The 24794-nt window shown below is 47.6% G+C and overlaps 1 protein-coding gene across 1 annotated transcript in view; it reads right to left on the bottom strand.

Annotated features, from left to right (window-relative positions):
- Nucleotides 1-24794, bottom strand: part of LOC140428791 (uncharacterized) — a 168346-nt gene that overhangs the window by 126493 nt on the left and 17059 nt on the right. The window lies entirely within an intron of this gene.

Below are 24794 nucleotides of genomic sequence, written 5' to 3'. Positions count from 1 at the left end.
AACTTACAAATACTTATGCTTTAACAATTGCACAATAAATTCTCAATCTACGTTGTTCGCCACAATAGATAGAGATCTTACTACAACTCTAGCTTATCTAAACTTATGGCCGAATCCTTCTTGGGTGTCCCCGACAACCCTCAGTTCAAATACTGCCAACTTTGAATGTGTTCCCAACACGTGTTGCAGTACGCAAGGTTGCCCGCGGCAGAGCCTTTTATCTTTTACATTTTTCTCTCTTTCACGTCCTCGACGTGTAGGCTGTCTGCGACAAAGCCTTTTACCCTGTTAACTGTGGAGTTACTTGCAGGACCTGTGTTTTCAAAAACCCTGCTCTCTTGTTTTTAATCTGCAAGAGAAAATGTTTTTAAAAAGTAACCAGGTCCTGGAGTACAGAATCTTACTGATCGCAGTATCTGGGCCAGTGGGAGCAGAATGTGCTTGACTTAGGTAACCGCTGAGGAAATCCCAAAGTATAAAATTATACTTGTGGCCACTTAGGTTTTTCCCCTCAGCCGTCCACCAAGCACTTGCCTTCGTCCGCTCCTACTGGGGTCAGAATAAGCCATCTAAGTGGAACCTCCAAATTACTGTTGAAATCTTTAACATCCGATAAGACTTTTAGACTGAAAGAAGCGTAACAGATAACAACACAGTTAATGTTTAAACAATTTTACTTGCAACAAGGAGAGAGGCTGCTGGAATCAAGGGTCGCAGCAGGCATATTCTGTGGAACATGAGAGTCGTAGAGATCTTTATACACAAAAGAACCCCACCCTCCCTCACAGGTGATACATTGATAATTGCTGAGCCTTTCAGTTGGCTCACAGAGATAAAGGTACCATTCCAATACAAAGGATGATCAGATGATGTCAATGTCTACTGCAGTAATTCTACAGAGATGAATATACATTAGCAATACAAGGGCCGTGCTAATCGATTGACGTCACTGGCTCCGATGGGCCTGTTTAAACAATGGTGTGTGTGTGTCACCAGACAAACTGAATTGATCTAGTCAGGAAATCGATTAAACTCAAGACAATGTAATCATGTTACAGGGGGGGCATCTGTCTGCCAACTGAATTAATGAGGTACAGAAAGCAATTTAAAATGAGGCTCTTTAAGACTTTATGTCATGTATCCCATGATGCTTCAGACAGTCAAGTTTGGGTTTCCACACTACCTCCCTGCCCAGCTCTTCTCCCCATTTCCGTCCCATTTCGTCTAGTAGGGTCTTGACGTTTTCTATGAGTTATCCGTACATGTAACCACATTTGTCTCCCCCTAACCAGTCCAGCCTTATCATCATGTCCAGAAATATGTGTCCGGGTAGCTGGGGGACAGTCTTTGTCTCTTTGCGGAGAACACCGTGCAGCTGCATGAATCGAAGCTTGTCCCTTTCGGGAGTTGGAGCTTCTCTTATAGTTCCCCCAGGGTCTCCAGCCTACCGTACCTGTACAGTTCATTCACCCTCAAGGCCCCTCTGTCCTCCTTCCATGTCTTAAACGTGGTGTCTATCCTAGCCGGTGTGAACTTATAGTTATTGCATATGGGAGCCTTTATAGACATACCACCGAGGTTGAACAAAGAACAATACAGCACAGGAACAAGCCCTTCGGCCCTCTAAGCCTGTTTCGGTCTTAATACCAACCTTTGCAAAAACCCTGAGCACTTTCTTGTGCCGTATCCCTCTGTACCCATCCTATCCATGTGTTTGTCAAGATGCTTTTTGAACGCCATTAATGTATCTGCTTCCACAACCTCCCCTGGCAACGCGTTCCAGGCACTCACCACCCTCTGCGTAAAAAACCTGCCTCGCACATCTCCTCTAAACTTTGCCCCACTCACCTTAATCCTATGCCCCCTGGTGACTGACCCCTCCACCCTGGAAAAGAGTGCCTGCCCATCCACTCTAGCCATACCCTTCACAATCTTGTAGACCTTTGTCAGGTCACCCCTCAACCCCCTCTTTTAATAAGATCAGTCAGAGTCTATTCAGCCTCTCCACATAGCTCACACCCTCCAGAGTTGGCAACATCCTGGTAAACCTCCTCAACACCCTCTCCAAAGCCTCCAGATCCTTCTGGTAGTGCGGCGACTAGAATTGTGCGCAATATTCCAAGTGCGGCCTTCCCAAGATTCTGTACAACTGTAGCATGACTTGCCAGTTTATTTAACTCGATGCTCCGTCCAATGAAGGCAAGCATTGAAGTTGCGCCTGAACTGGTTCCAGGTCATTCATGTGACTACTACCACCGTATGTCTGTATGTCTGCAGGGGGCCCAGAAGCCGGAGAGACATCCCCCTGCAGGATACCTTCTCCATTTGAACCAGGTCCGCCTCCGGCTCTTTCAGCCATCCCCTCACCCGCTCTGTTTGCCGTCCAGTGGGAGAATAGGAGGTTTGGCAGGACCAGGCCTCCCAAGTGATGCCTTCTTGCAGGATGGCTTTTTGTATCCGAGGGATCCCCCCCCCCCCCCCCCCCCACCCCCACCCCCCCCACCCAGACAAAGGCCATAAATATCTTATCAATCCTGGTGAAGAAGGATTTGGGGACGTAGATCAAGAGGGATCTGAATATGAAGAGGACCTGGCAGCACGTTCATTTTAATTGTCTGTACCCTTCCCACTAGCGATAGCAGGAGTGAATCCCATCTTTGTAGGTCCTTCTTCACCTTCTCCATCAGGCAGGAGAGGTTATGCTTGTGGAACTTATGTATCCCCAAGTACCCGAACTTGATTTTGGTAATCTTAAATGGTCGTTCCTCCAGCTCCACTCCTCCCACTTGGGGGTTCACCGGGAAGATTTTGCTCTTCCGCAGGTTGAGTTTGTAACCTGAGAAGGCATTGAACTCTCTGAGGACCTCCGTTACCTTTCCCATGCTGGCCAGAGGGTTCACATGTAGAGGAGCAGGTCAACTGCATAGAGTGAAACTATGTGCTCCCTGCCTCCCTCCGAATGACGGTCCACCACTCCGCCGATCTCAGGGCGATTGCGAGTGTCTCAATTGCCAGTGCAAACAGGAGTGGGGTAAACGGGCATCCCTGCCTCGTTCCCTTGTGCAACCAAAAGTACTCCGAGCTGGTGGCATTCATCCGCATACTGCATTCATTCCTGACTGCATAGAGTTAATGCATTCCATGATCTCATCATGCCATAACGGTGCTGCCAGCCCTTGTTTCTTGTCCTCCCCGCTGGTATGTCCAGTCCATCGAGGAATTGTTTCATCTCCAAGTACCCTTCTGAGGGCTGAAACGTGTGCAGGCATTGGTAAAAGTTTGCAAAGGACTCATTAACCTCATTCGGGGCTGCAACCAACCGACCATTCCTGTCCCTGACTTGCACTATTTCTTTCGTGGCAGCCTACTTCCCTGGTTGGTGTGCCAGCCTGCGACTGGCCTTGTTCGTAAAAGACCCCCTGTGACTGGCAGAGCTGGTGGAATGCTTTCCCCGTGGAGAGCAGATCAAATTTCATCTGTGGCTTTTACCTCTCCACCAGCAGTTCCACGGTTGGGACCCTGGAATACCACGGATCCACCTCCAGTATGGAGTCGATCAGTCACTGCCTGGTGATCATAACCTGCACATCTTTGGAATGTGGGAGGAAACCCGAGCACCCAGAGGAAACCCACTCAGACACGAGGAGAATGTGCAGACTCCGCAGAGACAGTGACCCAAGCCGGGAATCAAACCTGGGACCCTGGAGCTGTGAAGTAACAGTGCTAACCACTGTGCTACAGTGCCAACAATCCTTTATTTTTTATCCCGAAGGGCACTATAGTTTATTATTTCCCCCCTGATCACCACCTTCAGTGCCTTCCAGAACATGGAAGGGTAGACCTCCACATTCTGGTTTGCAGGTTATGTGCATCGATGGCTTGGGATTTTATTTTGTACAGAATACCTTATCGGCGAGGAGGGATGTGTCCATCCACCATGGAGGTCATTGGGCCCGGCCCTTCTACAACCTCATGTCCAAGTGGTGGGGCACATGGTCAAAAATTACGATCGCCGATTATTCTGCCCTTACTCCTTTTCCCCAGGGTAGAGGGGTCAATTACTAGGGGGCATAGGTTTAAGGTGAGAGGGGCAAGGTTTAGAGGAGATGTGCGAGGCAAGTTTTTTTACACAGAGGGTAGTGGGTGCCTGGAACTCGCTGCTGGAGGAGGTGGTGGAAGCAGGGACGACAGTGACATTTAAGGGGCATCTTGACAAATACATGAAAAGGATGGGAATAGAGGGATACGGACCCAGGAAGTGTAGAAGATTTTAGTTTAGTCGGGCAGCATGGTCGCCACGGGCTTGGAGGGCCAAAGGGCCTGTTCCTGTGCTGTACTTTTCTTTGTTCTTTGTTCCTCCTGGAAGCACCATTTTTCCTACAATGCAAAAGTCTATACGAGAGTAGGCATTGTGCATGTGGGAGGAGAATTATTTTCCCCCCAGGTGACTGAACCGCCATGGGTCCCTCCCCCCCCTCCCGCTCCATAAATGTGTTTAGTTCTCATGTCTTTTCTGACATGTTTCCCATCCTAGGGTTGGATCTGTCCATTTTTGGGTCCTGCATGCATTCCCTCCTCCACCCTCATGTCTCGGTCAGGGATTCTGGCTACAGTTTTCTTGATGAGCTCCGGGTCGTCCCAGTTTGGGGCTCATATATTTACCAGAACTTCCCAGGCCCCTTCCAGGGTCCAGCTGACCATAACAAAACATCCCCTTGGGTCCATCACCATGTTCATCATCATAAAAGCAACTGTCCTGTTAAAAGGTGGGGTGTAACTGTCTTGCCCCAGTGTAAAAACATGCATGAAACATTTATCCCACTCAGTCTTCCTCTCGTCGATCACTTTCTCTTAGGTCGCCTCCTGTAAGAAAGCTACGGCCATCCTCAGCCATTTGAGATGGGCGAGGACTCTGAATCTTTTCACTGACCGGTTGAAACCTCTCACATTCCATGTAACTATCATAATGGTGGAGGCTCTGTCCCACCCTCCTGTGGGGTCAGCCACACTTGCCCTGTGGGCCTGGCTGTGTTCGTCCAGGCCTGCTCTTGAGGAATTGAACAAACAAATGTGATATAAAATAGTTAGTTCAAATATTAGTTACAATAATGTAGATGTGAGCCAGTCCGATAGTAGTGAGTTCACAAACAAAGGACAAAGGGATTCAGAAAGCATGGCAAGGAGGGGGAAAAGGATGCTGGGTAACAAGAGGCCCAGGGTTAAGGAATGCAAAGTGAGCCAATCAGGATATATGGCCAGTTCAGGAGGTGTACAGGATGACCTATGAGAATCTTGTATGTGAAACTTGATGCCATTTGAATGAGGTTTGCAGAGATTTCTTTGTCTCCGATCTCACTCGGTTCTGGAGCTCCAGGAGACCGCTTATGTGTTCTGAATCTGTGTGGAGCGAGTCAGCCTTACAAGTTGGTTAAAAATAAATAATACTATACCTACAAATCCATCTTGAGTTTTATTGAGGCCGGACTGACGGGTAAAGAACTCAATATTGTCATTTGGTGCCGAAACCCGGGATTTCTCCAGACGGTCACCGGCCCGCTGCGAAATCAACAAACAAAGAACAAAGAAATGTACAGCACAGGAACAGGCCCTTCGGCCCTCCAAGCCCGTGCCGACCATACTGCCCGACTAAACTACAATCTTCTACACTTCCTGGGTCCGTATCCTTCTATTCCCATCCTATTCATATATTTGTCAAGATGCCCCTTAAATGTCCCTATCGTCCCTGCCTCCACTACCTCCTCCGGTAGTGAGTTCCAGGCACCCACTACCCTCTGCGTAAAAAACTTGCCTCGTACATCTACTCTAAACTTTGCCCCTCTCACCTTAAACCTATGCCCCCTAGTAATTGACCCCTCTACCCTGGGGAAAAGCCTCTGACTATCCACTCTGTCTATGCCCCTCATAATTTTGTATACCTCTATCAGGTCGCCCCTCAACCTCCTTCGTTCCAGTGAGAACAAACCGAGTTTATTCAATCGCTCCTCATAGCTTATGCCCTCCATACCAGGCAACATTCTGGTAAATCTCTTCTGCACCCTCTCTAAAGCCTCCACATCCTTCTGGTAGTGTGGCGACCAGAATTGAACACTATACTCCAAGTGTGGCCTAACTAAGGTTCTATACAGCTGCAACATGACTTGCCAAGTGTTATACTCAATGCCCCGGCCAATGAAGGCAAGCATGCCGTATGCCTTCTTGACTACCTTCTCCACCTGTGTAGCCCCTTTCAGTGATCTGTGGACCTGTACTCCTAGATCTCTTTGACTTTCAATACTCTTGAGGGTTCTACCATTCACTGTATATTCCCTACCTGCATTAGCCCTTCCAAAATGCATTACCTCACATTTGTCCAGGTTAAACTCCATCTGCCATCTCTCCGCCCAAGTCTCCAGACAATCTAAATCCTGCTGTATCCTCAGACAGTCCTCATCGCTATCCGCAATTCCACCAACCTTTGTGTCGTCTGCAAACTTACTAATCAGACCAGTTACATTTTCCTCCAAATCATTTATATATACTACAAAGAGCAAAGGTCCCAGCACTGATCCCTGTGGAACACCACTGGTCACAGCCCTCCAATTAGAAAAGCATCCCTCCATTGCTACCCTCTGCCTTCTATGGCCTAGCCAGTTCTGTATCCACCTTGCCAGTTCACCCCTGATCCCGTGTGACTTCACCTTTTGTACTAGTCTACCATGAGGGACCTTGTCAAAGGCCTTACTGAAGTCCATATAGACAACATCTACTGCCCTACCTGCATCAATCATCTTAGTGACCTCCTCGAAAAACTCTATCAAGTTAGTGAGACACGACCTCCCCTTCACAAAATCAGAATTAGACTGATGTTGGACAAGGAAAGTGGAAATGGGCCCACAATGGTAGCTGGAAAATGACCACATTGATTTTCCCCTTTTCTCGTGGTCTGATTGGTCTGGTCACTCGCGGTTGGTACAGAAAGATCGTCTCGACGAAATCATAGGTCAGTCCGGGGATTAGAATTTTTTTTTAAATTCAGTCGATGTAGGTACGACTGAGGGTTAGAAAAAACTGATGGGATATCATAATATTGATAGTTCAGTTACGGGTTGATTGTGGAATTGATGGGACGTCGGAAGGACGGTTCAGTTCCACGTGTGTTTTGTGCGATGAGGGTTAGAAAAAATTGATTGGATATCATAATATTGATAGTTCAGTTACGGGTTGATTGTGGAATTGATGGGACATCGGAAGGACATTCAGATCCACGTGTGTTTTGGAAACTATAGTTGATTAAGCTTAAATTGTATCCTTGGACTGTAGTGGCGAACAACGCAGTCTTGAGGACTAGTTAGAGATTATGGGGAATTGCTTGGATAACACGAGTGATCCAAACAGTTCATTGCAAATATTATGTGATATTTATCCAAATAAAGCGAGGGATTTTAGGAAAATGTCAGCAACTTTAAAGAAGAAATTGGGTGACGAATGGACACTAGGGGGCACTAAAGATCTGGACATCATTAAGAAAATTCAGGGTGAAATCTGGAAAAAGAGCTAAAGTATGAAAGCCAAAGAGTTAATTAGATTATGGAGACAATATTGTCAAGAGGAGAGGGATAAGATCATGTTATCAAGTTGGCAAGAAAATGCCCTTAAAATGGGGATTCCAATTAGTGAAGGGGGGGAACCAGAAAACTCTGGAGATCTTGAAAAAGGAGTGTGCATTCAAAAAACGCGCAAGTAAAGAGAGGGAGACACCTAGCGGGGCAGACTCGAGTAAAAAAAATGGGCTACGTAGTTCAATGGCTGGCCTTGCATTGAAAGAGGCAGATGGTAGCCTTAAACTGAGGGGTAATAGATATAGGACAGCGGTCAGAGGTAGGTTCTTTACGCAAAGAGTGGTGAGGCCGTGGAATGCCCTACCTGCAATAGTAGTGAACTCGCCAACATTGAGGGCATTTAAAAGTTTATTGGATAAGCATATGGATGATAATGGCATAGTGTAGGTTAGATGGCTTTTGTTTTTTGACTTCCCATGTCGGTGCAACATCGTGGGCCGAAGGGCCTGTACTGCACTGTATCGTTCTATGTTCTTTGATGACCTAGAGAATTAGACCATGTCGGGTAGAGTCCCGACTGCACCAGTAGCATTGTCTGCACTAATTCCAGAACCACCAGGGTATCATAATTTATATCCAGTCACTGCTCCCCAGATTCAAATCATGCCAGCCTCTCCAGTCCCTTCGGTTGATAGTTTGACTCCTATTTCTGCACCTTCACCGTTTGTTAGAGAAGGGGAGCTCTGTTCCACAAGACCAGTTAGCTCGAGGACCCGATCTCGGACAATGAGAGAGGGGCCTGATCCTATCCAGAAACAATTACGCATAACACCTAGATCCCTTCAGACCGATATGGTAGGACAGAAAAGTATGAGAACAAAGAAAGAAAGAGGGCGGGAATAGTTCTGAGGAGCCTGAGTTCCCCCTATCAGAAGGGAAGGACGTTGAAGTCTTTGAAGAGCCAGAGGAATCCGCTAAAGCGCCCCCTAGTGAGACTCTGAGACAGTTGCCAATTCGGAAAATACCCAACCCTGATGCTGCAACAGCAGCAGCCCAGCCCACGATACACGTTTATCTCCCATGGAGACCCAGTGAGATGATGGCTATTCTGGCTGCAATCCCAGACAGGAAGAAATCTCCTGCTGCTTTCGTGGACTATCTGCGAATTACTATCTCAGTTTATCAAGCTGATTCAAGGGACCTCTGGGGCCTAGTCCAGCAGGTTTTAACCCCAGCAGAGTACCGCAGTCACCTCAACCACTTGAATTATGCTAGCACGCCGCACTTCAGCCAGCCCATGCCTTGGACGATGATAGATGGGCACAAATCCTAAATGCGTTGAATGCCACATTTCAAAAGCCCATAAACATCTCTGCTATCTTAGACCTCAAAACTAAAAAGACTGAGGAGCCAGAGGAATTTCTGGAATGTTTTAATGAAATCTACCGTGGGCAGTCAGGTGACTTGCTGTACCAAAATGGTCAGAATTCCCCTCAATATTGTGCTATGTTAATGCATTGCCTACCACCTTCCGTGGCTACTGCCGTGAAACGTAATAACATGAATTGGACAGAGAACGGCCCTTTCCAGATGGCCCGGGCAGTCAGACTTTATTGGAAGGAGGGTGTAGGCCAGGAAGGAGGCTCAGTTACAAAGATTAAGACTGAGTATGCAATGAAAAAGGATGATCTGAGACCCCAACCAGTGGCAGATACAGTGGCGTACCAGCTGGAACCCCAATATTGTGACCTAGGGTGGGTGGATCAACAAGGGGGAGGATATCAAACCCTCCCAAATGGACCCTCAGCCCCTCTTTATGGCCCACCATATGCACCAACAGCTTTACAACTGCCGCCCCCTCTGAGGGGCCATTGGTCTACTGGGAAAAAAGGACGGGGCAGATATAGAGAGAACAATACATGTTTTAATTGTGGCCGTACAGATCACTGGCATCAGGAATGCCCGTTTAAAAGACAGGCAGCAGAAGGAGACTACCCGACCCAAAGGAAGGGGTATCCACCAAGAAGAGGACAGACGAGGTACACCAACTTCTCCCAGGCAAATCCTTTCCCAACACAAGATTGACTAGCTAATTTAGTCATAAGGACTCTCCAATCGGACAGGGAACCTATTATCTCTCTGCAGATAGGAGATCAACATTACCCATTTGTAATCGACACTGGAGCAAACATGTCTTCGGTGCAATGAGAACTTCGACTACCACTATCCGACCACACCCAGCATTTGTCGGGGTTCCAAGGACAGGTGTGTGAGTATCCTATTTCTGAACCGGTGACAGTCACTTGTGAGAATAAGTCTACAGATCATCAGTTTGTGGTGACTACTGGATTGGGCTGTTATTGTTGGCCAGATATACTGTACTGTTCTGGAAGGGTGTTCAATCGCGGTACTCACCCAACAACATGGGGATAAGCACCGACCCGTGGCATATTACTCTTCCAAACTTGGTCCAGTGGCGTTGGGCCACCCTGTTTGCACACAGATCCTGGCAGCGATATACAATAGTTTGCAGGCTGCTGCCAATATAACTCTCCAACAGGACATTACTGTGTATAGCTCCCACTCGGTCATCGCACTATTGGGGCAACTGCAGACTCAACATCTTACCGCAGCTCGTCAGAATAGGTATGAAATATACCTTTTAAACAATCCACGTCTGACATTTAAATACTGTATCACTATCAATCCAGCCTGTTTTCTCAGCGGTCTCCCTGACTATGAAGAGGCACTTGGCCACGTCTAGCCATGATTCAGGAAACTACCACAATAAAGGAAGATCTGAGCGATATTCCATTAGATCAACCTGACATGATTAAGCTTGTTGATGGTAGTGCATTAATAAGCCCCACTGGTCGGAGACTGTCCGGTTACACAATCGTGGATCAGGATGGCCTGACACTAGAAGCGGACGCTTTTCAGACCCCTTATTCAGCCCAACAAGCCAAACTTTTTGCCCTTATCCGTGCATGTATACTTGGGGCAGATCTTGGTAAATATTTACACTGACTCACGATACGCCTTCGGGGTAGTTCATGACTTCGGACAGCTCTGGAAGAATAGGGGATTCCTTACCTCGGCCGACACGGAAATATCCCACCGGGGTTTAGTTAATGACCTACTGCAGGCCCTCCTTATGCCCGCGCAGATTTCAATCATTAAATGCGCTGCCCATACAAACGGTAAGACCCCAGTTGACGTTGGTAATGAACAGCAGACTGAATTTGCGCGGCTGTCTGTGCTGCACAGCAAGTGATGGTGCCTAAAATATTATGTCAGACTAAACGTTCTGCAACAAATAGGTCTGCCTCTGATAAGCCAATGCCAACCATCCAAGATGTCATAAGGTTACAGGAGGACGCTCCTGAGAGTGATAAACAAATGTTGAAACGGTTAGGTTGTACATATAGAATCATAGAAGTTTACAGCATGGAAACAGGCCCTTCGGCCCAACCAGTCCATGCCGCCCAGTTTTTACCATTAAGCTAGTCCCAGTTGCCCGCACTTGGCCCATAACCCTCTATACCCATCTTACCCATGTAACTATCTAAATGTTTTTTAAAAGACACAATTGTACCCGCCTCTGCTACTACCTCTGGCAGCCCATTCCAGACTCTCACTACCCTCTGAGTGAAGAAATTGCCCCTCTGGGCCCTTCTGAATCTCTCCCCTCTCACCTTAAACCTATGCCCTCTAGTTTTAGACTCCCCTACCTTTGGGAAAAGATGTTGACTATCTACCTTATCTATGCCCCTCATTATTTTATAGACCTCTATAAGATCACCCCTAAGCCTCCTACGCTCCAAGGAAAAAAGTCCCAGTCTATCCAGCCTCCCCTTATAACTCAAACCATCAAGTCCCGGCAACATCCTAGTAAATCTTTTCTGCACTCTTTCCAGTTTAATAATATCCTTCCTATAATAGGGTGACCAGAACTGCACACAGTATTCCAAGTGTGGCCGTACCAATGTCTTGTACAACTTCAACAAGACGTCCCAACTCCTGTATTCAATGTTCTGACCAATGAAACCAAGCATGCCGAATGCCTTCACCACCCTGTCCACCTGCGACTCCACCTTCAAGGAGCTATGAACCTGTACTCCTAGATCTCTTTGTTCTATAACTCTCCCCAACGCCATACCATTAACTGAGTAGGTCCTGGCCTGATTCGATCTGCCAAAATGCATCACCTCACATTTATCTAAATTAAACTCCATCTGCCATTCGTCGGCCCACTGGCCTAATTGATCAAGATCCCGTTGCAATCCTAGATAACCTTCTTCACTATCCACTGTGCCACCAATCTTGGTGTCATCTGCAAACTTACTAACCATGCCTCCTAAATTCTCATCCAAATCATTAATATAAATCACAAATAACAGTGGACCCAGCACCGATCCCTGACGCACACCACTGGTCACAGGCCTCCAGTTTGAAAAACAACCCTCTACAACCACCCTCTGTCTTCTGTCGTCCAGCCAATTTTGAATCCAATTGGCAACCTCACCCTGGATCCCGTGAGCTTTAACCTTCTGCAACAACCTACCATGCGGTATATGATTCGGTTTCTTCTTTATGGACCACGCCAGCACATCAGACTTGTATGTCTGATGTACTGGTTCAAGTGTCATCGCATGTGTACACTTTGCAACTCATTGTGGGGCTCAGGGGACTAGTGATTTGTTGCTGGACACTTGGTGGCACCCTAAAATGCAGGGGCTGGCCCAGAGTATCAATAATCGGTGTTTGATTTGTCAGCAATAGAACACCGGCAAAGGTATCCCTTGTGGTATGGGGCAAACCCCGTTGCCCAGTGGTCCCTTTGAGACACTCCAAATGGATTACATTGAGTTGGAAAGGTGTCAATGTTATAAATATGTTTTGGTCATTGTGGATGTGTTCAGCAGATGGGTTGAGGCGTATCCGACTACCGATAATAAAGTTGCTACTGTGGTTAAAGTTGTGATGTGGGAAACTATTCCCCGGTACGGCATACCAGCTCAATTAAGTTCTGATAACGGGCTTCATGTTATTGGACAGATTAACAAGGAGTTCTGCTCCCAGTTGGGCATACGCCAGCTGTGCGTACAGACCTCAGGCGGCCGGGTTGGTTGAGAGACACAATCAGGCCCTCAAAACTAAATTGGCTAAAGTAAGAGCAGACACGGGACTGGCATGGCTTAAGTTGCTCTCCGTTGCCCTCTTCCAGCTGCGGGTTACACCTGCGGGACCGGCCCGGCTCTCTCCTGCTGAGATCCTTTATGGCAGGTCCCTTAGAACTTCCTAGAACCGGCATGTTCCCAGACTGGTTCAGTTTCACTATATGACTGAAGAAATGACTACCTATGTTCTAGCCTTCACTAAGGTCCTCATGGAGCTCCATGGCCAGGTCCGCGCGGCTCACCCATCACCGTCCCCATTACATAGCTCGCTTTCAGTGCAGCCTGGTAGTTATGTCATGGTCAAAAATTGGACTCAGAAAGGGTCAGAGCAACGTTGGGAGGGGCCCTTCCAAGTTCTCCTTACCACCCCCACTGCAGTTAAAGTGGAGGGGCGGAGTGCTTGGGTCCACCTCCACCACTGTAAAAAGGTCGGTCACTAACCTGCCTCCCTTCCCCAGTGCTGTTTTACAGGTGTGGAGCATGATGGGGTGGCTACGCACCGCCTGTGTAATCTTCGGCCTCGCCTCGCTTGGAGTGACATCGGCGACGGAAATGGAAAAGGGAAATATCACCTCCATCTGTAACCCCAACCAAACTACAAGGACATTTCACTTATGCAGAGGTGACGTTCTTCGCTGCCCCCATATACGAGGACATGGTATCGACTCATGGAAGGTCATCAGGTTAACGGACAATACGGGACTCATGAAGCAATTGCACCGGTCCCAGCGATGGGAAGGGAACATTGCATGGACATTGCCTTGTTTTTGGAGTACATGTAAATTTGATTTTGGATGTGTTAAGATTGGTGCCATAAAGGTAAAGTCATAGAACATAGAACATTACAGCGCAGTACAGGCCCTTCGCCCCTCGATGTTACGCCGACCTGTGAAACCACTCTAAAGCCCATCTACACTATTCCCTTATCGTCCATAGGTCTATCCAATGACTATTTGAATGCCCTTAGTGCTGGCGAGTCCACTACTGTTACAGGCAGGGCATTCCACGCCCTTACTACTCTCTGAGTAAAGAACCTACCACTGACATCTGTCTTATATCTATGTCCCCCCAATTTAAAGCTATGTCCCCTCATGCTAGACATCACCATCCAAGGAAAAAGAATTGCACGCAATACTCCAAATGCTGCCGCACCAGAGTTTTGTACAGCTGCAACATGACCTCATGGCTCCGAAATTCAATCCCTCTACCAATAAAAGCTAACACACCGTACGCCTTCTTAGCAACCCTCTCAACCTATGTTGCAACTTTCAGGGATCTATGTACATGGACACCGAGATCTCTCTGCGCATCCACACTGCCAAGAATCTTACCATTAGCCCAGTACTCTGTCTTCCTGTTATTCCTTCCAAAATGAATCAGACTGTACGGAGAGGGTAGGGAAGAGTTGTGAGAGAGAGAGGGGGACTAGAGAGAGGACGGAGCGTGTGAGAAGGGGAGTAAAACTAGAACGTAGGTTATCAGGAGATCTGCTACCCGAACCCCGCATCGGTGTCTAGGTTATTTTCTGTTTCACTGCTTTGGGGCACTCCCCAAACGGTGGTTCATTGTCAGCGTTCCGAGCCAACGCCCGAGCAAGTCACTCTTCCTTACGATCCGGGTTCAGCACCACCGGCTATTTGCCTTCCCCTTCCTCGAGTAATTCCCACTCACATTATGATAAACTGCAACGGTGGACGGCGTACATACCTAGCCACATCACTCCCAATAGAGACTCCCGGTCGTACGAGAATTGTTTCAGCAGTGACGGGTACGGCTGTTTGCTGATAGAGGTGGAAACAAATATAACAGGTCTGTTCCCCACCTGTATGGACAGGAGGTGTCATATCACCCAGGCGTCCGGCCAATGCGTCTGTTATAACACCACCTGCGTTCCATTGAACGCCGGCCTCCAGCTCCTTTGTGGCAGGGCGAATTTCTCTCATATCACTGTTGGGACTAGGGCTTTCCGCATTGCTAGGAAGCCCGAATGGGCGTTCCAAAGCTGGATAAACTGGGCTACAGGGGGATCCCTACTCAACCGATATACTGATTGTGATGCTAGCCTGTTCAGGGAGCAAGGATACTACTTTTTTTTAATGGCACAGCGACCACTGTTTTGTCACCCCCATTTCCCCGCCAAATTGCTATTGGGACTCTAGTCCCTACCACAGTCTCCTGCCCCTCTGCGTGGATACTACACAATCAGTTGGCACGCCGGGCAGTCTCAGCCGAATTCTGCGAGAACTAGAAAAAAACTCAGGTTCGAGCACCCAACCGGGGCCACTCAGCCGGATGGGGAATTCTGAGCGTCTTGACACTGGGAGGTGTGGGGGTTCCTTGGCAGTCAGCAATAGGAATTATTTTATTTGTGGCCTTACCATCCTGGGAAATGAAACCTTGGGAGCCCTCGGGGCAATAACCAAGGAATTGTCTCAGCTGCGGTTGTTTGCCATGCAGAACCGGTATGCTCTTGACAATCTTCTGGCCCGTGAGGGTGGGGTATGCGCCATAGTGCAAGGCAAGTGTATCATGGGAGTTCAAGACCTAACCGCTAACATCACTAAATTTATGGATCACATACGGGATCACCTGGATGGTATGCAGGACCCTGGCTATTGGGGTAAGTGGGGATTCGGAGGTTGGAAGGACTGGTTGATAAATATGGCCATGTATTTAGCAGTGGCACTTGGCTGCATCTTTGTGGGCATGGCCATCCTTAAATGCGTGATGGGTAAAATGCAGGGTGCACTGGAACAGATAGACGCCCCTAGAATCTTGGCTGTTAGGATCCACGAGGGTGCAGCGGATGACGGGGTGCTGCAACAGGAATTGGAAATGCAGCGACAGATCTTCTTAGATGAGGGGCCGTAGCTACGGATTAGACCGATAGGTTATCATGAAATGATAAAAGGAGGAATGAGGAATTGAACAAACGAATGTGATATAAAATTGTTATTTCAAATATTCGTTACAATAATGTAGATGTGAGCCAGTCTGATAGTAGTGAGTTCACAAACAAAGGACAAAGGGATTCAGAAAGCATGGCAAGGAGGGGGAAAAGGATGCTGGGTAACAAAGGCGCAGGGTTAAGGAATGCAAAGTGAGCCAATCAGGATATATGGCCAGGTCAGGAGGTGTATAGGATGACCTATGAGAATCTTGTATGTGAAACTTGATGCCATTTGAATGAGGTTTGCAGAGATTTCTTTGTCTCCGATCTCACTCGGTTCTGGAGCTCCAGGAGACCGCTTGTGTGTTCTGAATCTCTGTGGAGCGAGTCAGCCTTGTAAGTTGGTTAAAAATAAATAATACTATACCTACAAATCCATCTCTAGTTTTATTGAGGCTGGGCTGACGGGTAAAGAACTCAATATTGTCACTCTCGCTCTCAGACGGTTCAAATGGCTGCTGTCTACGTCCTCTTTTTTAGTGTCTCCATGTGGGACCTGTTATAAACATCGCTCTACCCGGGGGGCACCCCCCTCCTTATGCTCTACATCCCCCTCAATTCTCCCCCCACCAATTATCTCCCTTCCTGCTCTTTGTCTCCCCTGAATATCTGTGTTTCCTCCCCTTCCTGCCAGGCACTACCTCCCTCCTGGGAGGTGCGCCGTGGCCTCCTCCTTCGCTGTACCTCTATACACCAGCCTTTTCAGTATAATGCCTCCCTTCAATGATCGAGTTTCCCAGTTTACCTCTGTCTACTTCTCTCCCACTTACCCACCCTCCGTAACCCCGCATGTGGTCACCCTTGTCCCGCTCGAGTCCCAAAAGCCCACAATTCTTGCCTTCTACTGCTGTTTCCCCAGTTTATTTTTCTGCGCAACCCTGTTGGCCTCCTCTGGGGCATCAAAGTGTACTCATTAAACTGATAGATGACTCATAGCTTGCTGGGGTAGAGCATGCCAAATCGCACCATTCTTTTATACAGTGCGGATTTGCGCCGTTGAATTCTGCCTGTCGTTAGGCCACGTCTGCTTCAATGTCCAAGTACAAATGAATGGATTGTCCTTCCCACTTGTACACTTTGCGCTTTTCACCCACCTCAGGATCCGCTCCTCATCCTGGTATATGCGGAGACTCACAATCAACACCCACAGTGGTTCACCAGACTTGGGCCATTGCCGAAGCGACCTGTAGGAGCGAACTACCTCCGGGAGCTTTGCGCAGCCCTCCTTGCCAACCAGCTTCCCGAGCATCGCTGCAACATACTCCGTGGGGTTCCTCCCCTCCGTGCCCTCTGGTAGCCCCACGATCGCAGGTTTTGCCGATGTGATGTTTTCCTGATTGTCGTCTTTTTCCTTCAGCCCTTTCTGCGCCCTGACCAGCCTCGCCACCTGTTTTGAGAGCTAGAATCCAATCACCCTGATCCATGACGGCTTTCTCGAGGTCTCGCGATGTTGCCTCTTGGGCCTCAAGCCCCCGCTCCATTTTGCCCATAGCCTCCTTCATGGGAGCCTTCGCAACCCCATTTTGGAGACTGATGGGGGTGATGGCTCACCAGGGAAAGGCGGCAGTAGCCAGGTTCATGGCACTGTGGTGGTAGAGCGATAGTGATAGAGGAATCAATTGTAAGATGAATAGATAGACGTTTCTGCAAACAAGACTCCAGGATGGTGTGTTGCCTCCCTAGAGCAAGTGTCAAGGATGTCTCGGGGCATCTGCAGGGCATTCTTGAGGGGAAAGGTGAACCGCCAGCTGTTTGGTGCATACAGGCACCACCGATATAGGTACAAAATGGGATGTAGTCCTACCAGCTGAATTTAGGGAGTTAGGAGTTGAACTAAAAAACCGGACCTCACAGGTAGTAACCTCAGGATTGCAACCGGTGCCATGTGCTAGTCAGAGGAGGAATGGTATGTTAGCTAAGATGAATGTGTGGCTTGAGAGATGGTGCAAGAGGGAGGGATTAAAATTCTTGGGATATTGGACCTGCTTCTGGGGGAGTTGGCACCAGTTCAAACCAGACGGTCTGCACCTGGGCATGACCGGAACCAATGTCCTGGGGGAGTGCTGTTGGGGAGGGTTTACACTAATTTGGCAGGGGGATGGGAACCGATGCAGGAAGTCGAAGGGAAGTAGGATGGCGTCAGAAATAAAAGGCAGTAAAAGGAAAAGTGGAAGGCAGAGAAACCAAAGAAAACAATCAAAAAGGGCCACATTACATCATAATTCTAAAAGGGTAATAAATGTCAAAAAACCAAGGCTGAAGGCTCTGTGACTCAGTGAAAGGAGCATTTGTAATAAGGTTGATGAATTAACTGTGTTGACAATCATTACCGGATATAATGTAATTGGGATCACGGAGACCTGGCTCCAGGGTGACCAAGGATGGGGTATGCAATATTCAAGAAAGATAGAAGGAGAGGAAAGGGAGGTGGGGTAGTGTTTATGGTTAAAGTGGAGATTAACGCAATAGTAAGGAAGGACATTAGCCTGGACCGTGTGGAATTTGTATGGGTGGAGCTGCGGAACACCAAAGAGCAAAAAAAGTTAGTGGGAATTGTGAGGTTAGGGGGTGGCATCAAACAGGAAATTAGAGATGCGTGCAGTCAGGATACAGCAGTTATTATGGGTGACCTAAATCTGCATATTGATTGGACTAATCAAACTGGTAGCAATGCGATGGAGGAGGACTTCCTGAAATGTATAAGAGCCATAACGTCATACATGTTTTAGAACATAGAACTGTACAGCACAGTACAGGCCCTTCGGCCCACGATGTTGTGCCGAACTAGTCTGAAACTAAGATCAAATCAACCTACTCCCAATCATTCTAGTGCACTCCATATGCCTATCCAATAACCGCTTGAAAGTTCCTAACGTGTCCAACTCCACTACCATAGCTCGGAGTGCGTTCCACGCCCCAACCACTCTGAGTAAAGAACCTACCTCTGACATCCCTCCTATATCTTCCACCATGTACCTTATAGTTATGCCCCCTTGTAACAGCTACATCCATCCGAGGAAAAAGTCGTTGAACTCCACTCTATCTCTTTCATCATCTTATACACCTCAATTAAGTCACCTCTCATCGTCCTTCGCTCCAATGAGAAAAGCCCTAGCTCCCTCAACCTTTCCTCATAAGACCTACCCTCCAATCCAGGCAGCATCCTGGTAAATCTCCTTTGCACCCTTCCCAATGCTTCCACATCCTTCCTATAATGAGGTGACCAGAACTGCACACAATACTCCAAATGTGGTCTAACCAGGGTCTTATACAGTTGCAGCATAACCTCACGGCTGTTAAACTCAATCCCGCTGTAAATAAATGCGAACACACTGTAGGCTTTCTTCACAGCTCTATCCACTTTGGTGGCAACTTTCAGAGATCTATGGACATGAACTCCGAGATCTCTCTGCTCCTCCACATTCTTCAGAACCCTGCCGTTGACCCTGTAATCCGCATTCAAATTTGTCCTACCAAAATGAATCACCTCACATCAGGGTTAAACTCCATCTGCCACTTTTCAGCCCAACTTTGCATCCTATCAATGTCTCTTTGCAGCCTACAACAGCCCTCCACATTATCCACTATTCCACCAATCTTGGTGACATCAGCAAATTTACTCACCCAACCTTCAACTCCATCATCCAAGTCATTGATAAAAATCACAAATAGTAGAGGATCCAGCACTGATCCCTGTGGTACACCGCTGGTGACTGGGCTCCAGGATGAACATTTACCCATCTACCACCACCCACTGTCTTCTATGTGATAGCCAGTTACTGATCCAATTGGCCAAATTTCCCTCTATGCCATGCCTCCTTACTTTCTGCATGAGCCGACCGTAGTGCACCTTATTAAACGTCTTACTAAAATCCATGTATACGACATCAACTGCTCTACCTTCATCTATGTACTTAGTTACCTCCTCAAAGAATACAATCAAACTTGTGAGGCAAGACTTACCCCTCACAAATCCGTGCTGACTATCCTGGATTAAGCTGTATCTTTCCAAATGATCATAAATCCTATCCCTCAGGACCCTTTCCAATAATTTACCTATGACCGAAGTGAGACTAACCAGCCTATAATTCCCAGGGTTATACCTATTCCCTTTCTTGAACAAGGGGACAACATTCTCCAGCCTCTCTCCAGTCTTCTGGCACTATTCCTGTAGACAGTGAGGACATAAAAATCAAACCCAAAGGCTCTGCAATCTCATCCCTCGCCTCCCAAAGAATCCTAGGATATATCCCATCAGACCCAATGGGACTTATCTATCCTCAGGCTTTGCGGATGAACAATGAGGTAGGCAGGAACTGGCTGCGAGACCCAAGATAGGAATGTCAGAAAAACAACTTGATGATGGACACAGGATCCTAGTAAACAACAGGTGGCAAGATGGGGTTAAATCATGAACTGATCACAAGTCATCATTTTGCTCAGAGTAAATTTTACTGGTCAATAAAAAATTGACAGCTCCAAGGATTGTATCAAGTCCAACTGGGGAGGGCTATTGATTTTTGGAAAACTCTATAATTGATGTGTTTGTACCAGTGTCAGACAGAGTAATTTTGGCATTTATCCAGATCTCTCTCCCATGTACAGGGACCAAGGTGGGAATAATAAAGCCGTCTTAGCTGGAGTTGATGTACGTCTGCAGATCTGTGTGTTCAGTTAGCTGTAACTTAAGGGAGGAAACCCACGGAAAAGCTAGCTCAATACTCAGGCCTTGGAAAAGCTCCGACATCAGCGACAGCCAAACATTTGCGGGTGTAATAGATCAAGTTGAAGCCATACCGCTGAAGCTTCATCATGAGCCATTGTATCCGCGGGGACATCTGGCATAGGTTCTTGTGGACTATCATGACCAGCGGCCTGTGGTCCATCTCAACCAAAAATGTGAGAAGCCCATACACGTAATTGTGAAACTTTTCAAGCCCCGTGACAAATCCCATTCATTCTTTCTTGATTTATGCATACCTGCGCACTGTGTCCGTCAAGGACCTCGAGACATTTGCGACCGGCAGCCAATCCCCACTCTCATTCATTTGTAACATCCCGTCTTGAGATGCATCTGTGGAGATTTTTGTTTCCTAGGCCAGGTCGACAAAGGCCAGCACGGCGCCATTGTTAGGGAGACGCAGAGCGCTCTCCATTCCTGCTCATGATTCGGCGACCACTAGAAAACTGCATCCTTCTTCATGGACTTCCTGAGCTAGGACATTTTGGAAGCAAGGTTGGGAATGAATTTTCCAAGGATTATACCCAGAATTCGCAGTACATCCTTTTTATCAGTGGGCCTCAGCATGTTAATGATGGCCTTGAATTTCTCATCATCTTGCATGTAACCCCTTCGGTGATATTTTGTCTCCAAGAAGCCTGATGGCCAACTTGGCATTTCGCCTGATTAAGTTTAAGGCTATTTTTACTGACCCTGCAAGAGTCGTGCATCATGTTCCTCACCCGTGGATCCCCAGATTCTGATGGCATCCACGTATACACGGACACACGATAGCCCTTCCACTATGTGTTCCATGGCCCGATGACATATTTCCGATGCAGAGATAATTCCGAAGGGCATCCGCTGAAAACAGTACTGGCCAAAGGGCAAATTGAAAGTGCAGTCTTGTACTTGCATCATCAAGCTTGACCTGCCAGAAGCCCTGCGACGCGTCCAGCCTGCTGAAACATGTCGCCCCAGCCATCTCACATGCAATTTCCTCCTTTTTTGGGATGTGAGAGTGCTTTCTTTTGATGTTCAAATTGAGGTCCTTGGGGTCCATGCAAATTCTCAGGTCCCCGTTCCGTTTCTTGACACATACCATCGCGTTCACCCAGTCCATGGGCTCTTCAATGCCCCTGATGACATCCAGGTTATCATCCGCTGTAGCTCAGCCTTGAGTTTCTCCCTCAGCGGGGCAGGAACCCATCGCATGCACCACCAGTCTCGCGTCTTACTTCAGTTGTATGCGGCATCATAGAACCATAGAATTCACAGTGCAGAAAGAGGTCATTCATCCCATCGAGTCTGCACTGGCCCATTTAAGCTCACATCTCCACCCCAGCCCTGTAACCCAGTAACCCCAATCTAATCTTTTTGGACACTAAGGGCAAATTAGTATGGCCCTCCACCTAACCTGCGCATCTTTGGACTGTGGGAGGAAACTGCAGCACCCGGAGAAAACCTACTCAGACAAAGGGAGAACATGCAGACTCTGCACAGACAGCTACCCAAGGCGAGAATTGAACCTGGGACCCTGGAACTGTGAAGCAACAGCACTAACCACTGTGCTACCGTAGGTGAACAGTAGGGTGCCAAACCCCTGAAATACCTCCAGATGTGTCTTGGAGATGGCCTCCACTAAGGCGTGTCAGGTAGGTACCATGCCATCTGCAGTGTACAACCTCTTGACTAGCCCAAGCTCTTCACAGGCCTGCACCCTAATGAGCGATTCACGCTCCGTTGCTATCACGGAGAATCGTATCTTATGTGTTACCTTTTTAATGGTAACATCCAGCTTGCAGTCGTGATCTGATGCCCATTGTAGTCCTTGAGAATCATTCTTGCCGGATCAATGTGAGGTACTACCTTTAGCTGCTGCACCACCGAGAGCGGAATCAGGTTGGCTCTCGCACCCGTACCAAGCTTGCAAAGAAACAACAAAGAACAATACAGCACAGGAACTGGCCCTTTGGCCCTCCAAACCTGTACTGGTCGAGATACAAACCTTGGCTAAAACCCTCAGCACCTCCTTCTTCCGTATCCCTGTATACCCATCCTATTCATGTATTTGTCAAGATGCCTTTTGAATGCCATTAATGTATCTGCTTCCCCTGGCAACCTCCCCTGGCTACGCGTTCCAGGCACTCACCACCCTCGGTGTAAAAAACCTGCCCCGCACACCTCCTCTAAAGTTTTCCACACGGGCCTTAAACCTGCACTTGATGACCGCTCCATTGAGCATTACCGGGATTGTCCTTGATGGTTCCCATATTTGCCTCACTGTGACTTCTTTGCCCACTTCTTTGCCCAGGCCGACGAAATCGCTCGATTCATTTTTTGTAACCATATCCAAAGCAGCCCGGTGATTGACCCTTTCGTCCTGATTTAAAACAAGAACAAAGAAAAACTACAGCACAGGAACAGGCCCTTCGGCCCTCCAAGCCTCCGCCGATCCAGAGCCTCTATCTAAAACTGTCGCCTATTTTCTAAGGATCTGTATTCCTCTGCTCCCTGCCCATTCATGTATCTGTCCTGATACATCTTAAATGACGCTATCGTGCCCGCCTCTACCACCTCCACCGGCAATGCGTTCCAGGCACCCACCACCCTCTGCGTAAAGAACTTTCCACGCATATCTGGGTTCTTCTGTAATGCTCTCCCTGCCATACTGGTAAGTTCTTTTTAAAAGCAAGACATCGCTTCAGTGAGTGTCTGTTGCCACAGCTCGGGCACAAAATGGTGGATGGGACCCGCTGCCCAAAATGGCCACCCCCAGCGAGACCACATTTCTTGTGATGTTCTAAATAGCCGCTCCATCACGAGCACTTTTCTTTCGCCAGTGTGGAGCGGTGTGTGTTCGGCTGCATACCAGCGCGCTCAAAATGGCCACCCACATCGAGACCTCGCTTCTTACTTAACTGCGTCTCAGCATTTGTGGCGCCAGAATCATTTCTCGGATTGGCATCAGCACTGGCTATGCTGAAGGCCGCGATCCGCTGCGCAGAGAGCTCACTTGGCTGGCATATCCTGATAGCGGCATCCAGTGTAAAGTTGTCTTCCTTTAACAACTGTTCTCGTAGTGCACGATCCAAGATTCCATAAGCCATTTGGTCTCGGATCATTGAGGATTGCAACTGTCCAAAAGTGCACGACCGGGCCTTTAATCGCAGATCCATCGCAAAACTGACTTTCTTGGCGCGGGATCGGAATCCGTATCGCTCAAAAGTGTCATTGCTTTTAGGGGAGCAGTAGCAATCAAAGCGTTGAATCACCTCCTCGTAGCTCTGTTGGCCGTTCTCAAAGCCAAATGCATTGTATTGTTGAAGTGTTTGAAAACCTGCTGTTGATTGCAGCAATGCAATGCGCCTTTCATCAGGCAGCGCCTGTAGGCCATGGGGCAAAGAAAGAGTTCAAACTGCTGCTTGAAACCACGCCAGTTTGAGTCCAGTTTGCAGGAGAATTGAAGCCGGTGTGGTACCTTCAAACCATCCATCTCGCACTTCACAGTCTTGCGTTGCGTGAAGTCGTACCTCCTTAGATCACCAGGTTTGTGGAGCGGTTGTTAAGTCTGGTTTCTTCTACCGTGCCGTGTAGTCTGTCTTGCTGTGGTTACCTCTAGTTCTTCATTGCTCCTGGTACCATGTTGTGTTCTGGTGCTTCCTTGATCATGACGTACATGCAGAACACAACAATGTGATTGCGACAAGTATTTATTCTCGATGGTAACCATGAATTTCTGTGCACCAAGGATTCCGTCTCTATTACTGTAAAAACGATGGAAGGAGATCCTATTACCAAGTGCCCGTCTCCCCCCAAAATATGTATGTCTGTGCCGGTGCCTGGTTCCTCCTGCTGGAGGGAGGTCATAACTGTCCGTACATGTATTGGTTAGTGTCTATATACAGTGGTGCTATTATATACAAATATATACATTGGTACAACTCTGTACAATTATACATAGATATGCCTATACGTATATTACCACATTCCCCACTCACAAATTATACATTCCCTACCTCTTCAGTTCAGGTTTTACTTTAAGCAGATCAACAAAGCATGATTGCAAAATGGGATAGGAAAAAAGTAACAGGAAAGGTAACAGGAAGTAACAGGAAAAGTAACAGGTAGACAATTAGACAATGTTCTCGGTTATGGCTTTTTAACAAATAAAAATTATGAGAAATTGAAAAACAATGTAAGGTTATTGCTTGCAATAATCACAGATGTAAAACCGAAACCATGGCACCAATTAACATTAAGGAATATAGAAGAACCATATTAACAATATAAATTAATTAATTCTGGACATTAAGTTATGTTGGTGTACCATAAACAGCCAATACTAGAAGTTGACTAAGAAGCTGCCATTCCAACACATGCTG

This window comes from Scyliorhinus torazame, chromosome 8 (assembly GCF_047496885.1).
Source record: "Scyliorhinus torazame isolate Kashiwa2021f chromosome 8, sScyTor2.1, whole genome shotgun sequence".
NCBI classification, from domain to species: Eukaryota; Metazoa; Chordata; class Chondrichthyes; order Carcharhiniformes; family Scyliorhinidae; genus Scyliorhinus; species Scyliorhinus torazame.
This window is presented reverse-complemented; position numbering and strand designations above follow the sequence as displayed.